At 26.5% G+C, this 18,975-nt stretch overlaps 1 protein-coding gene across 2 annotated transcripts in view; it reads right to left on the minus strand.

Moving 5' to 3' along the window:
* LOC100161227 overlaps positions 1-15,076 on the minus strand; it is a 339,202-nt gene extending 324,126 nt beyond the window's left edge. For both annotated transcript variants that reach the window (XM_029488366.1, XM_029488365.1), the window contains exon 1: positions 14,680-15,076. The gene's annotated coding sequence lies outside the window, so the exon portion shown is untranslated. The remainder of the gene's footprint in view (positions 1-14,679) is intronic.
* Positions 15,077-18,975: the final 3,899 nt, after the last annotated feature.

The raw sequence follows: 18,975 nt of genomic DNA on the forward strand, positions 1-18,975 counted from the left end.
CAAATCTGTTTTCAGAATTTTTATCGCTTCAGTATATCAATCGGTACGTTGGACAAAAAATACGTCTAAATTCTTATGTTGCGCGTGTGTTAGACAAAGACAGGAAATCACCGCCACCAATCCCCTTAATGATTATAGTTAAATTCTATAGACCATATGAGTTATGACTCTAATTGTTTTCATCTATTGCACAAAGATTTAAAAATTATTAATTTTTGGAGTGATAGCATCCAAATTATATAGAATAATAATTTTCAATTAATTTTGTTTTTTCCTCTAAGATACTTTGTTAAATGTATATCAAACAACCGTCTTATTCTATATGTAATTAAATACACCATGGACAAAATCTAATTTAGTGTTTAAATGAAATAGAAATGTACTCATGAGGTTAAAATAATTGCCTAACGTTGTTTGTGGACATTTTATATAAGTACATCTTGTTTTTATTATTTGTACTGTACTACAATTTGCAAACATAATTTTGATATAAATCATGCCAAAAGCTTTGTACATATTATGTTACTAAAAGGTAGTGGTTGTTTTCAAAATTATTTCACAATGAACTTAAAATATGAACCATGAACGGAAACTAAAGAACGGTTTAATTATTTAAAACCATGTTTTTGTTTGTAAATAATACATTAGAGGGGGGAAAAATGATGTTATATTATTATACTGTTTGTGTTTTCAATAATAATACACATTTAAATATTATATAGGTATATTATAATTTTTATTTCACAAGTAAACCACGATAAGTAATATAGACACCAATATGATATTTAAATAATAATTGCAATGTCCAATTATTAATACATTTTCTTATGTATGTATCTAAAATTAGGTACCTACTTATATTTCTATTGGGTACTCATATATTACATACCGATACCTAATACAATTACATCGATGGATTCATATTATTCAGTTTAAGATATAAATATTATTATATGATGAGTTTAATTTGTTATTTACTCGTGGATTTCGAATCATATCCAATTTACGAAAATAGACTTGACTAACAAAAAAATCTACGTCGCTTACAGCTTTTGTTATTTATGCGCGTTACAGGTACAAACTAGGTCAGTACCTTAAAAAAATTGAAGTTTTAATAAATAATACTATGAGTACAACTGCAGTAGGTACAAGCTGAGAATCATAACATTATTCACGTAGTTTGCAAACAAAGAATATGGTATGATATTACATAAGTTTTATAGGTATACTATTTTATTCTACAAAAATATTTATACTTAACATATTTATTCAGTCAGCTGAATTTATTTTAAGTTTGCTTTAGTGGGTAGGTAATAAAATAAATAAAGAATATTGTACTAATGTTTATTTATAGGTATATACCTACTACATTATGCTTACGTGTTACTGTGTACCTATGTACACACAGTCAGTCAGTGAGTGAATACTAACAGTGACCGGCGATTTTCGTCGATACAAACCTAAACTGTTTGTGAATGTTGACAAATTGATTAAAACTGCACTTTATACACTGTTTAATCGAAGTATCAATATGACATAATATAGTACACACGATTTTTACCACGGTCAAAAATACTTTAAGACTTTATTTGTAATTTTCATCTGCTGCAATAATTGCATTACACCTTTGCTTAGCACATTACAAAATCGCATTCTGGGACCAAGCAATAATTAAAAATAACAAAAAAAAAAAAACACAAAGAAAATCCGTCTTTTAGTACTGGCAATAAAAATGTTTCGTTCGTAAGAACATATTAAGTGTCTTCCAGATCATGGTGCATATACCCATTGTACACATACATTTACATCCAGACGTTTATCTTGAAAAAAAATGGATCTCGAAAGCATTTAGCTGTTTCGTTGGATATAATATAAGACTATTTTTAGAAATTAGCTGCCAAAAGTGATTTTATATATCCATAAATCAATTTCCAGTGTGCAAAAAAAAAAACTTAATATCAGTCGATGTAATTTCAACGGTCTGACAAACTACATCACTAGATGTATGAAAAGATGTAATCTACTTAAAAAATTATGGACAAGTATAATAAAAGATGTGCGAAAAAAGAGCATCGCAAAACATTTTAGTTGTAAACATATTGGCATTTTGTATGATCAAAATACCACGAAAGTTTGCTTAATTCCAATATGTAAAATAACTCGTTTCAGATGTATCTACTTACATATTAACATAACAAAAATATAAATACACTATTAAAATGTTTTAAAACAATTGTATACAAATAATTATTCAAATTAATTTATTTACTAGGCACATATATAATAGATCATCTAAAATAATCATCTACATTTATAATTTTATTTATTTAACTTGGCTTTAGCACGATAACTGTAATTTAATTTATACCAATAATTCATGGATACAAATCATATTCCGAACCAATGTAAATGTTTCAAACGTGAGTAAATAGGTTTGTATAATATTTTTTTGGGAATTTATTTTAAAACATACATATTTCTATACTTTGAATAGAAAAAAAGTACAAATCTGTCTGCAAAAGTGTGAATTATTAGTCTAAATAAAAACGACCAAGTAAAAAATATAAAAAACAAAAGAAAAGTTGGTGAACATAAGAAATAATTTTTGTGTCAGAAACAGACATAATAAGTAAAATATCTGAAAAAAAAAAAAGCTGTGAAGTTCTGAAAAAAAAGGTATTTTATTTCCGAAAAGTATAATATATAAATCTATAAAAATTCTTTTGATGTGTCTTACCTTAGTTTTGTTTTTTTAATATTTATCTTTAGAAATGAAACCAGAATATGCTTGTGAAGTGCTGAAGAAAATTATTTAATATCTCAAAATACACGTAGCTTGGTTAAAAAAAAAATTAATCTACTCTGCATACATAAATTATTTGAGAATCATCAGTAATTTAAATATAGAGTACCTATCAATTAAGCATTAGTACTTATAATTTCTTCCATTTTAATATGACATCATATTATTATTATTATTTATTTATTTGGAAAAACCCTGTTTTTAATCATTTTAATGTTAATTTTAATATTATATACATTATATAAGAAATAGGTGAAATAAGTGGAATATGAGTGAAAGTTTATGAAAGTACACATAATATAATGTAGGTATACATAATATACAAACTTCAAGAAACAATGTTTGAACGCATAAAGACGCAAATTACCGAGAAATTGTCCCGATACTAATATGATAAAAATTAGATCAAGTTGGTACATATTATAAGAGTCATCAGTATTAAAATTTCCAGTAGTTTTCACGATAATCGGAAAAAACCAAAAAAAGTGGAAAATTACAATATTTACGCAACACCTGCAATATACCGTATAGTTTTCAATAAAACAGATGTTGATTGTTTGAAGTTGCGTACTTCAAAAATGGATAAGCTTAGATACTTGAAACTTTCGCAAAATTTATTTTATATTGACATTACTTAGAAATCAAATAGTTTTCAATTGTATTTTTGCTCTTTTTGAGGTACCTATTATTATACAATGTTTTTTCTGTTTATGATAATATCATTTTTTATTCATACCTAACAATTTATAATAAATGGTTCCTCATAAGTAGGTTTATACATTAATCTAAAAATAGAATAAACAAAAATGCAACATTTTTTATAGGTACCTATTTAAAGTTTAAAATTTGACAAAATTTCATAATTAAATTTTAACAGAAAAATGTTGAACTTTCCTCTAACAATTTTAGCTATTTCGTTGTAATATTAATTATATTTTTAAAACTATAACGCAGTGCGTTACTATTATATTATTATTTAAAAATCGTATGCATAAATACTTCACACTCATTAGTCGTTACTGACCTCCAAAAAATAATATACTCACGGACAAATAGATTAATATATTTTTTTGTTAATTATTTATTTTTGGCGAAATATTATAACAATATCCTAGTTGTCACTTAAAAAAATATATAAATAATAGTATATATAGATTAACAGGTGTATATATATAATATAAACGATACAATGTTTTTTACAAATTTCAGACCAAACGCCGAACGAGCCTAAATGCGTAATGACATTAATGAAATACACAGGCCTTTGAACTATTTTACAGTCGTGACACAAATAATAAATAACCCCAGGTACAACACATTTGGTAATGCGCGTATAGGTATATATTATATGGTTATGTATATGTTATATGTTTATGAATATAATATATATTATTATATATAATATATGTATATATATGTATATAATATGAATGTATGTTTTACACTTTGAACCACTGCTTCTCTCGTATACCATTGTGAGTGGAATCCATTTTGTAACACATTTGTACACCGGGAGAGTTAAGGTTCCTTCTTTGTAAAACCGAATACATTAAGGTAGATGAATATATTTTAGTAAAGAAAAACAATTTTATTTTTCGTTCCGAATAAATTTAATTTTACGAGAGATTCAAACATGATCCGTATGCTTTTGACGAACGTGTAATGTACTAATGTGTTTTCTTTTTTTTCTTTTTTTTTTTAACCACGATACCCTGTGTATAATGTGTATACTGGGTAATAGGTATTAGGTAACCGCAGTAGTAAGTTGAATTACACATGCATGTGCTGCACACGTCACACGCGATAAAAATAAAAAAAACCACACAAACAATATAATATAATAACGATATAAAAGTAGGTATAATATGTAACAGCATTAATTATAATGCCCTTTAAATGATTTGAAACTGAAAACTGTTCGTAATGTGATTGTTTTGAATTCGTCCGACACATTTCCCAAGAAAAAATAATATAAAGAACAATATGAATTGTTAATTTTAAATTCGCTCGAGCAATTCCATTACATAATAATATAATATTATGTATTGTTGATATTATTTCGGAGAGTAGAGATACGCGTTACGACGTATATTATACATTTATCGTGTTTTATAAATAAATAAATTAAAAGAAAAAAATATTCTACTAAAGATGAAAGTAAGTACTACTTTAATAGTACGTAACTATCAGATGTTTGGGCGTTGGTTAAATATAAGGCTTTGGTTATAAATGTAAGTTCTCTAAACTACACTTAGCTACAATAATTAGTGTGGATCATAGAAAAACATAATTTAATGAAAGTCGAACACGGGTTTTATTTTAAGAATGCCGACAGTCATAGGCAAAATCACTAACGTTTGAGAGAAAAGTTTAAAAAATATTATGAACTGCTTACTTGGGGCATCTGCTTAACTTGGGGCACAAATGTCATTTTGGCTTATTGTCGCTATCACCTGATTTGTTATCACTATAAGATGATTTTTGATACGGATAATTAATCAACACAATATTTGCAAAATCTAGAACACATCAAAGTCGTTGGAAGTTTAAGGGAAGTTAACTATATATTCATATTTAAAAAGTAGAACTTTACTAACAGCTTTAACAGCATAAAATCAACCACGATTTACTCATGTAATAATCGACTTAACGTAAATATTGTTGAGAAACATATTTATTCTCTACGTCTGTATTAGAGATTAAAAAACAATCATCATAATATATCAAATATTTTTAAAGTTATTGATGTTTTTTCGTTATAAGCTTAACTTGGGACACCATCTTTTTAATTTATGAGTTGATTGTTATTTTGTTATTTTGATTTAAAGGTAAATTTTAAAACGGACCATAGTTCTTCCTGTTACCTACTTTTAAATCTAAAAGAGTATTCTAATATAAAGTTTGTCAATTATTAAAATTTATATTAAAGTTTAATTGAAATATTGGATATTCAAAATTTAAATTTAAAAAATCGAATTTTTAGTTGTATATCTATACATAGTTATAAATTATATATAATTTCATTGATACATTCCTATGTTAAATGTTGTAAGGAAGACATTTTTTTTCATGTATTGTGCCCCAAGATAAACACAATAGGCTCAAAATGAAGTTTTCAGCAAAATTAAATAACTGCTCCAAGATACGATCTTTCAAAGGTAACTCGGGGCAGCCACAAAAAAAAAAAATATAAAATCAGGAATTAAGTATACAAGTTTAAATTAAAATCCATATTTAAGTATAGATTGAGAGACAACTTTTGATATGCATATTGACCCCATGCAATAATTATTTACTGAGATATACATCGTTAAAGTTCAAAACTGCCCCAAGTAAGCCACTTCTACGGTATAGTCGGTCAACTATCAACCGTTCGTAGCGTAAAAAATGCAGACTGATGGTAAAAAAATGACCTGCACTCAAAATGGTTTTTTATGAATCTAAAAATGCATTGTTCATTTATAAAAAAGGGAACAACACAGGTTTGAGTGCCGATGTCAGCCAAGCAAGTCGAGAGTCCAGCACTCAGTCTTTTTTATTCGATCTATGGTTTTTATTTTATTATTTTTAGACTTGACACCTAATGATATATACTGTTTAAATATGTATCTTAAGCACTTTGCAGCAATTTAGAATTCTATTAAGAATGAATGGTGTTTCTATTCGTATTCTCCTTTCCCAATAAAAATGACAGTCGATATAGTTATTGGTTTGACCCTGAACAACATCATAATAATAGGGACGTTCAGACGTATGTGTGCACTGGATGTATGTTTGTCACGATATGTTCCAAACAATTTTATCGTGACCTCGGTATGTTCTGAAACTAGTTGGCTATTATAAATGCACACAATGCATAATTTGATAATTATATTACCCTTCTGGTATCCGTATTTCGTCACATTTATTGTAATTTTTTTAGATACCTATTCTATTTTGTTCATCAACTTTTTCATTCAGGAATTGAATAAAAATAGAAATAATTTAAATAATTTTGAAACATTTAATTATAATAGTTTTTCAAAATTTTATAATTTAGAACAAAAATAAAATGTTAAAACTACTAAAATTAAATTAAAAATACAATTAATAATTAATTTAAAAATTGTAAAGTATTAATATAACCTATACCTATTGGTATATAATGTATTTATAACTTACAATAAGAATAGGTACCTAAAGATATTTTATATTTTCATAGAATACATCTTGGTGTTTATTTTACTAATCTGGTCACAAATGAATATTACGTTCATGTTATTTTATCACGCTGACTCAATATTATTTTTTAATTTTAAAAATCGTTTTAATTAATAGTTTAAATATGTAGTTTATATTTATATGATAACTCATAGTCCTTGCGAGTTGCGATAGAACTTAGATTATTGTAATACCACGAATAAAATTATCTAAATATATATATATGTGACCAACATTTTTTTTTAAAGACATCAAAAAATGCCCACAAATAATAAAAGAAAATTCAAAAATGTCAAAAATGTTTAAAAGGAACCCAAGATTTATATAAAAAAAAAAAACAACAACACAATATAAGAATCATAAATAATAATAAAAACATCAAATGCATACGATGTAATCACTTAATAATTACTAATAATTAAACAAGTCAATAACATAATATATGCTGCTCGTAACATTCATGTATAGTAATAAAATGTTATTACATGAACACGATAGTAAGTGTATGTAATAATTTCTACGAAAAATACAGTTGTTTTGGTTTATATCAGGGAACACAATAATATTATTAATTATTATAGCTAATTCGAACACTATCCTCCTTAATAACATAGGTAAATGTTAATACAACAGACGGGCGTGTAGGTATTAACTCACAGATGTCGTAGTCAGCATAATATCTTACATTTCTGCTAGGTACCTATCTAAGGATATTCGGAATGTAAAATGTTTTTAAAATTCCTATATAGTCCAAAAATACAAAACAAAAAAATTCTAAAACATTTCTGTACAAACATTTATTTAAAATTTAAAATTAGATACCAAAAATGGAAAGCAAAAATTGAAAATTATATTAAGCCTACACCCTCCGAGACAAATCTCGGTACCCAGACAATGCAATGCGCTTAACGTACGGGAAAATAATACGTTTCACAGTCAAATCCACGTATTAGAGCGTCTGAGGCTTAGACTATAGTAATATGTGTAATAGGTATTGTTTATATAATATAGTGTTTAACTTTCAACAAAGTAGGACGGACAGCGAGCGAGAAGATGCAGAGGCGATACGACGGCTTAATTTAACCCGTTTGCGATGGACGTGTTTTTCGAATAAACAGTGTTATAACTTATAAGTTATACAGGCTGTATAATAGCTTCGCCACGAACATCGTTATTACATTATACACCATGAGCGTATGTACACGTGGGCGCCGAGCATCACTATAGCTGCCAAGTTTTCGGTCCATTTAAAGTTTGCCGATACGTGGTCCGGTAAAGTTTAAGTGTATTTGAATCTCTTTGACACACCCTTACCTCCATCAGCCCTCCCGTCCAACGCTCCACCAGTGCAGCTCGTTCAACTCACCCCACGTGTTAGCGGTAGATATTTTTCCCATAGGAATTTTTATCCACGTTAAACGGATCAAATGCTTTATTGTTTCTCCATCGTTTTACCTTATTATGTACAGCTTTATTCATCTAACCAACCACCACAAAAATCGTCTTAGTTTGAACGTCATATACTACCTATTTAAAATAAATAGAATTTTCGACGAAGAAAAAATATGAGCTTAATGATTCGTAATACAATATTATCAGTACCGTATAATAGGTGCAATGTTTTTTATTTTATTTCAAGCTAATAATTAGTGTACACAAATTTATTATTTGACAAATACCATATGCATATTATGTAGGTATCTTGTCGTATTACGTTGGTTCCCAGGTAAAAAAATGTTTGATAGGTTATTTGCATCACGAGACCCAAATTACTTACTGCTTTAATGATTTGATGTCATTGTTATCGAATAGATAATCAGATGAATGGTATAATAGTGGTTTATCGTTTAAGAACTGTTTATGATACGTCCTATATATACGTTACAATTTAAGATAGATATAGTACATAATAATATATTCTCAGTTGTTGCCTAGAAATATCGTATTTCATTGAAATGTTAGTGTGTCGTAGGTACCGCCCTTAACGACGAAATGATGAAAACCAGTGATTATGAAGTTAATGTTGTGCAGTCCTAAATGGAATAAAAAATTATTTATTAAATATGGTCTTACATTTACTGAATTTAGTGAATTATGTAATTGCGCATCATAATATTATGGAAATGTACGCAAATGCATTAAGTTTATTTTAAGATTCGAAATAATATCATTATTCAACATTATAATTTAGAACATCATCACAACCTAGAAAAATCACCAATACTTCAACGAAAAATATTTTCGAAGTCTCTAAAAAAATAAAAAGGACCCACAATATTCTCACAAAAGTCCAACGTATATATTATGCAAAGGTACAAACAATTATAATGGTTTTTCGTTTACTACGACTGATGTTACAATATTTGTACGATAAAATATGTGTAACGCCTTTAGATTAATTCTTCCGGAAATTCCTAAATCTATATACAAGAAGTGCACGACGCATTATCAAAAATAAAATATGTCATTATACTAACGAAATAACAATAGAAATTTTTATGGTAGTAAATGGTGGAAAAAAATAATGTTATATTGTTTTCGTGTAAAAAATACTGTACCTACATTTTAAATACATGTATAATTGTGATGCAGTAGGTATGATATTAAAATGGTGATGGAACATTTCGACATTGTTCCGATTTTTTCAACCAATTATTTATTAACTGTGAAATAAAAAAATTACTATTACATAGATATCTCTGGCATTTTTTCTTTTACCAAACAAAAATACAAAAACGGATGTTCATGCTTTTCATTATTTTATAAGCGAACGTTAAAAAAAGTGGACAAGTAGGTAACGCTATGCTGTAAGTCACACAAAATATTTTAAATATGATACATAAACGGTTTGAATTATTGTAATTTCTTGTGATATAATCAATGTGTAGGTATAACCCGGTTATTATAAATATACTGTGGACACAACTAGCCTTTAAACTTTTTTTTTATATATGTATTAAATTAAATGTTTTCACAAATTATTATTTTTACAATGAGTTTAGATATGAAAGTTATACCAAAAAAGATAAATGGGATGCAATTAAACATGTCACGATGTTAATTAAATTATTAAAATAAACTTGTACTTATAAAACCCAATTATTTTATTGATTATTCTCCAATAATACGATTTTAACTGTTTCCTAGATTATTTCTTCATTATTAAAACATATTATACATAATATTATGTAATATACATATACCATTTAATTGGTAAATGATGTACATTAATATTACAACTCCTAAAAGCTTACCCATTTATGTTTTACAATTCCATAGTTTTTTATAAAACTTTTTATCTATATTTTATTCCGAACGGAGCGATGAACGTATTAATTTTTATAATGATGTATGTGTTTTATTTATTATTATTTTTTTTTTTGTGTGTCTTTAGTCACATTTTGGAGCAGTAAAATGATTTGGTTTTAAACTATGAGGGTGATTTCTGGTAAGTATCAAATTGGATCCAACTCAAAAACAGACGACTAAAAACACTTCAAATGTTCACAAAATGTCTGTATTATTATCTCCTATACGCATGGTCTTAAAATTTTGACTATTATTTTTAATTATTTATAGACTTTTTAAATTTTAAATTGTTATGTATCATTTTTTTCTACAAATGTCAATAAAAAATTGTTGACTTAGTCAAAAAGTTTAAATATTAAATACAAGGTTCCTCTAATTGTATTATTATATCTACTTAAAATTTAAAAATATTATAGAGACATAGGCACATTTTTTTAGTTCAAGTTTTAAAAAAAATTGTCAAAATTACAAAATGTCGTACTTATTTAAAAATTAATAAAATATTTAATATTTATGGGTGACTGTTTTTTTTTATACACAAGGTTCCTCTTAAGTAGTTTATTCTGAAACCAAACAATTTAAATAATATAGAACTAACATATTTTAATTAAAAATCCAAAATCATATGAAAGTGTTAATATAAGTTATTATTAAAAAAAAACTGCAATCAAAGTTAAAACGTGGAATGTAAATAATAAAATAATCTTAGAACCAATTACAATATAATATACCGTTTTATGATTGAATAAAACAGCTTTACTGGAAACTATACAATTCAAAATCTGAAAGACCTAATAAAAAGTAAACCATTTATTTAATAGCTAAAATTGGAAATGTAAAATCATAATTGTATTGTGCTATCACCCCCTGTGATCTACTATATTGCAAAGGGAATAAAAAAAAAAAATACTTTACTGACTTTCAATTACAAATTACCAAGGCTGACACAACGTCTCCGTTAAGAATTATGTTTTATATACAATGATATATATCATTTAATTCAAATTTAACACAACCATTATACAAAAGGCCACTCGACACTTACGACTGTACAGCACAGTTGATAGTGGTAACCACTTGCCCGCCTTTTTTATTTAATTTTGTTAAGAATACAAAAATATAATTTTATGATATAAATATACACTATTAAAATAATTAAATATTAATATAAATGAACGATGCAATGTTTTCTGCAGAAATTAAATCAACCAACTTAATATCTGGGTACTACAAGTTAAATTAATTATTTTAATTGAAATATCAAAAAACGTATCATGATGATATTGGCATATGCAACAAAAAAATGATGATATGCTATTGATATAGGCTGACAGACCATTTCCGCTTCTCAGAATCGTTTTTCGCTTACAATGATATATCATTTGATTCAAAATTAACACATCCATTACAGTGACCCACCATCGAAACTTGCTGTACAGCACTACATCAGAGCGGTACCCACTTGCCCACCTTTTCAAATTTAATTATATTAAAAATAAAGGATTCCACACCTAGGTCGTTAGCCTATCTATATTTTACATTAACATATGAATTATTATGATTAATATTAATACTATGTTGTATGCTTAACTATAAATTATTGTTGCATTACCTATATCATTAAATTGTTTACAGTTACTTACATATAATAATCCTATTTTTAAATGTTGATACTTTTTAAAAAGCCCCAGATAAGTTAGATAGGTTTCGTAACGTTAATAAATAATATGATATTTGTAATTTATTATTCCAGAGTTAAAAGACGTTAGTGTCTTTTTACGTCTATAAATCCAATAACAATATTATCATATAAACTCACTAATAACGGCACTGGCATATTATGGCATAGCAGTACATTAAGGATGATAATCACAACAACATTGTTGTTTAATACGACGAAATACAGTTGTGGTTACGACATATTGTAAGGATATGATACCTACTCAGTTTGGCACAAAAACGAATCCGTTCGCTGGTAGACAAATCTTTTTTGGCTGCTGCGCCTAACGGCTAACGAACGTCATAATATATTGTGTGGTATTCGAAACATTATGAATATTATACCGACTGCGGCAGTGTTGTTCGACAAACGTAAACGCGATCAACCGTAATTGTTATTGCAGAATAATAATAATAAATTATGATATATTTGGATGTTTGATGTTTTCGAGTAGGTGAGAAAATAATATATTGGATATTTTATTATGAATTGCACATAAATCATAAAATAGTATTTTATTTATTTACACCCAATATAAAATGAAATTGTATTTATAATTATAACATAATATACTCACAATACCTAATACTTGTCATAAAACATAATAAATGTAAACATTATATTGTACGAATATGCAATACAACACTGTGATCAAATAGGTTACGTTCTAGATTTTTTAAACTAAGTAAGAATACAAAATATAAATATTGTAATTGATATAATGATAAACAACAAAACTTTACCTATTCGTAACGTTTAACATTTCATAATATTACTAGGTACGCAAATTTTAATATCATCAGTATAAAAATTCAACTGGATCAGCCATTGAACTCGTATTATTTTAATTATTCCAAAATATAATTTTAATCCATCTACATGACCTACGCATTTATTTCAAAAAATGTTGTTTATATTCTCTGAATCAAATTATTCTTGAAATATTTCTTTATGTTGAGCTAGTCTTACAAAAAAATAAACAGCTATTTTAAAAGTTTCAATTAGAGCTAATTTGTTTATAAACATAGTTACGATAATTTCCAATTTATCATCATGTTTCTAAAAAAAAAAACCTGCGAATAATATCAAATTACAAATTCTAGATAATTTATATTCAAATCAATAAATACAGTGTTCGTTATATTATCCTGTATCAGCTAATAAAATAATATAGACACTATAAGACACCTATTAATATAATATAATATATTATATCATTGAACATAATGTATATTGTAATGAAAACCAATTAATGTTCACCGTCATCTTTCATACCAAATTGAAAGAGTCAAAATTCAAATAATATTAAACTAAAATAAGGTCGATTTATTTATTTATTTCCGTTAATATAGTATAATTATAGGATATAGGATATAGGTATCAAAGCTATAACATTTTAAAAATTAACCGATTTAAAACAATCAATCCTATCGATATACAATTGAAAAAAAAATATTGTTTAAAGTCAACTCAGTGACTTTACCTATTATTTATTTTACCCATAAGCTTGTGCAGGAAATGCAGTATATTAGTACGAATAAAGCATAATGATTGTTACATAATTTTCTAACACTTTGACGTTTTATATGGAGATTTCTATGATATATTTTTTTTAAATATGCATAATTGATTTACAATAACTATTGTAACACTTGTATAACCACATAATTACGATTCTATTATTAATTATTTACGAAATTATTTATTTGTTTTAATATAGGTATATACTATACAGCATATTATATTTATAATGTTTGATATAATTTTTTTGTTCAAGCAATTAAATTTTTAATTAATTTATTGATATATATTATAACAAATCAACAACATTTTTCAGTTTTTGTAGCGTTGAAATAATAACTGTACCTAACTATTATAAAATGTTAGGTATTGCATTTTATTCAAGCACGACTATAAAATTAAATAATTTATTAATTGGACTGTAGCTTAATAACAATGATGAATTCAATTTTTATGTATACATATATTTTTTAAATCTAACATGAATAATTTATTTTTAAACTATCCGAATTTGAATGTCATTTTTGTGAACATGTCAAAAGTCAACTTTTTTAGCTTTATACGTCATCTACTAACGGGAATTCAATGGTGTTTAAAATACCTACTCATTTATAATCAAATTTTTATTATTAGTAACCGTGATTTTTTCCAAGAGCTCAATCTAAACGTTTTGTGGTAGGTAATTATAATCTCATTAATCATTTTTTTTTTTATTTAAAACAATAAAATTCCGTATGAAGTATATACGTAGGTATACTAAATAGGTAAATACACAAATTTAAATAGTTACTATTTGTATATTTGCTATTTTTTTTTTTTATATACAAAAAAAAATGTATTTAAAAAGTAACATATAAATGACTTTAAATACAAAATGTATTATATGTTGAGATATTATATACCTAATAACATTTTGTCGATTATACTATAGGTACCTATCATAAATTAATGACAGTTCTACAGACGATCGTGTAGGTAAAAGTATATAAATATAGTGCAGGTCTGCAACTTATTTTGTCTCTTAATATTTTAACCCTCCCCAATCCTAAAAAAAAGCAAAACAAAACCGACAACATCGAAAAAAAATGCTTTACTATAATATTATACTGTTGAAAAATCTACTCACTCGATTACGAACGTCCCGAGGAGTATCCGATTTTCCAAAAAAAAAAACTGTTTTTTTATCCATCGACCGACATGATAATATTAATAATATTACGTTGACCACCGCACAACACCGCAAACCGTAAAAGTGAGTTGCACGGTTTTTTTTACGTATCGAAAAAAAATTTAAAAAAAAAATAGATAAATAAAAACGAAAATCTCTCGTAGGTTACTATCACACGATGAACACGCGTGATATCTACACCGGGACGAAACTCGCGTAGAACCGCAACGATGACATGCACGGCACACGGTCGGTACGCGAAAACTGTCGGTGGTTGCTGCAAACCCAAAACCGTGTGCCGAGCGGCGACGAGTATTTTCAAATCGATTATCGCCGTTCGCCATCTACCCCGAAACAATCAAACCATTCCAATCTGACACCCCCCGAGCAAACCGTCGTTTAAGTCGGGTTCGCCGCCGCACAATAATATTATTCTGCATAGTGGTATTGTTATTGGTTATCATTATCATTATCTTAGGTCGTACTCGTCATAATATTGTACACCGCGACGTTCTACAGGCGGATATCGAGTACAGTTTTAGGGGGGTAGGATTTTTTTCTAAATTAAATTTACATTAATTATAGGTTAGGTTATTAATACCTTTGTGAAATAAATAATAAAACACACCTATAGGTAATTGGCAGTTAAAATAATCATACTTGGAAGTTAGAGTTAAATATATTAAGTTCAGTTAAGTTAAATAATACAACAGCTAATTTTGCCCAATTAGAAAATGTTTATTGTTCAATTTTTTTTAGACTGAGCTGAGCCACCGATTTAACAATGACGTATGTTTGGTCCCCGGAGACACTTTTTATAGTTGAACAAATTTCTCTGGTCTTCAACTTTGAGGATCGTTTGCGATAGAGAATAATATGTACTTCGGTGTATTGAAACTAAAAAGTGAAAATTCTCAGTATTTTTAAAAATAATGTTGAAAAAATAAATAAAGTAAAACAAGATTTTTACGCAAAAGGCAAAACCAGATTTTGATTGAATCAATTTTGTTTTTCTGTTGTAGCTCAAAAATTAATAACTGTTAAGACTTAAATTTTTTATGCAATATTTGTAATTGCATTTTCTAGCCATGATTTAAATTTCAAAACACTTGGTATAAAGTAAGTACTTGGTATATATCAATCGTGGTTCAAAATACTCTTTTAACATTCCTGATATCTCCAAGAACAATTTGAAATTTTCACAAAATCGGTTAAATAGTTTTTGAGAACCTATATAATAGCAACAATTAACAAATATATATTCAACTCTCACATTTGTTTTAAGATATAATTTCTTTATTCGAAATCATAAACGAGACGATTTGATGGATGCTTTTACCACATCTTCCCAAGTAACTAATGGCAACCATTTAAAATACTAATTTCTACTAGTTGTTTCTCCTATAACCAAAATAACAACCGTAAACAAAAATGTCCATCCTAAATCTCAAAATCCTTGTTATAGCACCAGGGAATCGCTCAAGAACACACAAAAAATTTAATCAAATTCGGTGCAGCCGTTTAAGAGGAGTTTAAATACTTACACAGAAATAAATATGATTATAAAGATAGACTATTTTCTTTGTTGGTAATGTGATATTAATAATATGTAGAAAGCATAATAATATTATATAGTAGGTAATAACAATATTATGTTATCTTATACATAGGTACATGTGCAATTCATCACGGACATATTATTTTTATTACAACAATATAACAATAATGGGGGCTGGGGAGTATAATAATTATATTATGCGTATGATAATAATTAATATTATTATTCGTATACCTGTGCATATCATATTATTATTATAATTTATGTATAATATATTCGTATTTCTAAAGCCATAAATATTTGGATCCAATGTCTCGAAATCTAAATGCGTCCAAATCCAATTTATATATTAATAGATACTATACGACGGTTGCATGTTGCATCTCATATCTTAAAGCTATTTACACAAAGTATTGGATTTATTGACTTTTTTATTTTTATTTATTATTCGCTTCATAGCAATCATAATCGGTATAACCTATAATATACCTATATATGTGTTGTTATTATTATTATTTTTTGTTTTAGTTTTAATTTAGAAATATTTTGAACCAAATAAACACAAATATTTTCTTTTGTGTTTTTATGAATTATGATTAGGTTGAATTAATTACTAAATAAATTGCTTTTGATGAAATATTTGTACTGAAAGACAATATTAAATTCCAATAATGTAGTTATTGTAAAATATAAAATAATATCTTTATCTTCATTTAATATAATAGTATGCTTAAAGAGGAAATCGGAAAAATACATAATATAACCTAAAGGTACCTATAATTATACTATGAACCTACCGTTTTAAAATTGAGGAATTTCGAGAGTTATAATATTTTTCCATTCGTGTGCATAGTGTTGGCTCCTTTGGTACAATAATAATTATTAGATTCAACATAATATATTATTTTTAATATAAATAACAAGTATTTTATAGGAACTATACCAGTAGCGAATTTACGATTATTTTGATGGGGTGGTGGGAAGGTTGTAATAATTGTAAAGAATATCTTATAATAATCATCCATATAAAATTAATGATTACCGCAAATATAAAATATACAGCTGAATCATCACTGAACAGTATACATCTGCACCAAATGACCTGGCAAATGTACCAAAGAGATTGGAAATACTGTTGAAAATTACAGATTCTGAAACTATATTTGATGTATATCGCATCATTTTTATTTTTTTAACATACTTTATCTGCATAGACCAAATAAAAGTTGGTTAAAAATATAAGTTGTTTCATCAATACACATTAAATATATAGACAAATATCATCATATTTTAGTATTATTTCCTTATGTTAGGTAAAAGTTCAAAGAAAATATAATATAGTAATACTACCCGGTATAATAAATTCTCAGGTGGGAGAGACGTGGGAAACCCTCTACACGCCTCTTCATAAATATGCCAATGGGTACGATACATACAAATTAAATTTTTTAAGTAATGATAGAGAACTTGCAATAGCTAATAAATATTATGTTTGTGAGCGTTTACATCCAGAATTACACTATAAAAATAATTGAGTGAAAAGTGAAAAAATAAATAAATAAAATAAAACTAATGAAATGTGTGATTTTTTTCGATACAAGAAATATGTATTTGTGTCAATGTTGACGATAATTCTTGTTGTATACCTACACAATAATATATTAAAATAACATTTAGAACTGAATAAACTAATTAGTAATACATTTAACATTTAAAGAAATAAAAATTGTAATTAAAAAAAAAAAAAGTGGGCAAGTGGTTGTCGCTCTGCTGTACAGTAGATTAAAGTGGGTCACTGTAATGGATGGTGTTAAATTTGAATTCAATGATATAATATCATTGCATACGAAAAACGATATTGAGCGAAAACGGTCAGTCAGCCTATGATATATTGATATTACTAAGTATATTTGATGATATTATTGTAAATAAATTAATTTATATATCTAAAGTAATTTATTAAAAAAAAAAATAAATAAATAAAAAAACACACATCTTTATTAAATTTATTGATATAATGATCTATTGATTTTGATCACTCCGCTCAGAATCTAAAACATTAGAATAACATATAAATATCGGTTATTGATGCTGATATATTAACATTAATTAATCGTTATATATACTATATATAGATAGGTACATGAAAATTATGATACAGCTATGGTTTAATATTTTTTTTTTCAAATGAATATTTTACCAAATTTTAAAATATTTGAATTTAACTTGTATTTATATACATAAGTACCTAATTTATTGAAATTATCTTAAATGTTAATCTACGCCGAAATTGTGTCATATGCAATAATAATTTATAGAAAATAAAAATTAATTACAGCTTGTTGACACAGTGCATAGTGTATAAGTGTTTTGTGTGTAGTCTAATATAAATATTATTAATCAAGGAACAGTGAGGATTGTGCAACTCATAAATTTAAACTTATCTGTACCTATTATCGTGATATCGTGTATACAGAAAATAAATTATCAATTATCGTTAGCCACCAGTGATCCTAAATGGAGACAATTCAAAAAATAAAAAGTTGCATCTTCATTTTTGAGCTCATTAAATATACCGGTACTTATGTATATTGAAGTACCTTAACATTTTATGGTTCATTGATTAGCCGTTTTCAATTTTTCATCATGCATAGTAGAGAAGTCACATACATCGATCTAACTTTGAAAATATATTT

This window comes from Acyrthosiphon pisum, chromosome A1, assembly GCF_005508785.2.
Source record: "Acyrthosiphon pisum isolate AL4f chromosome A1, pea_aphid_22Mar2018_4r6ur, whole genome shotgun sequence".
Lineage (NCBI taxonomy): Eukaryota > Metazoa > Arthropoda > Insecta > Hemiptera > Aphididae > Acyrthosiphon > Acyrthosiphon pisum.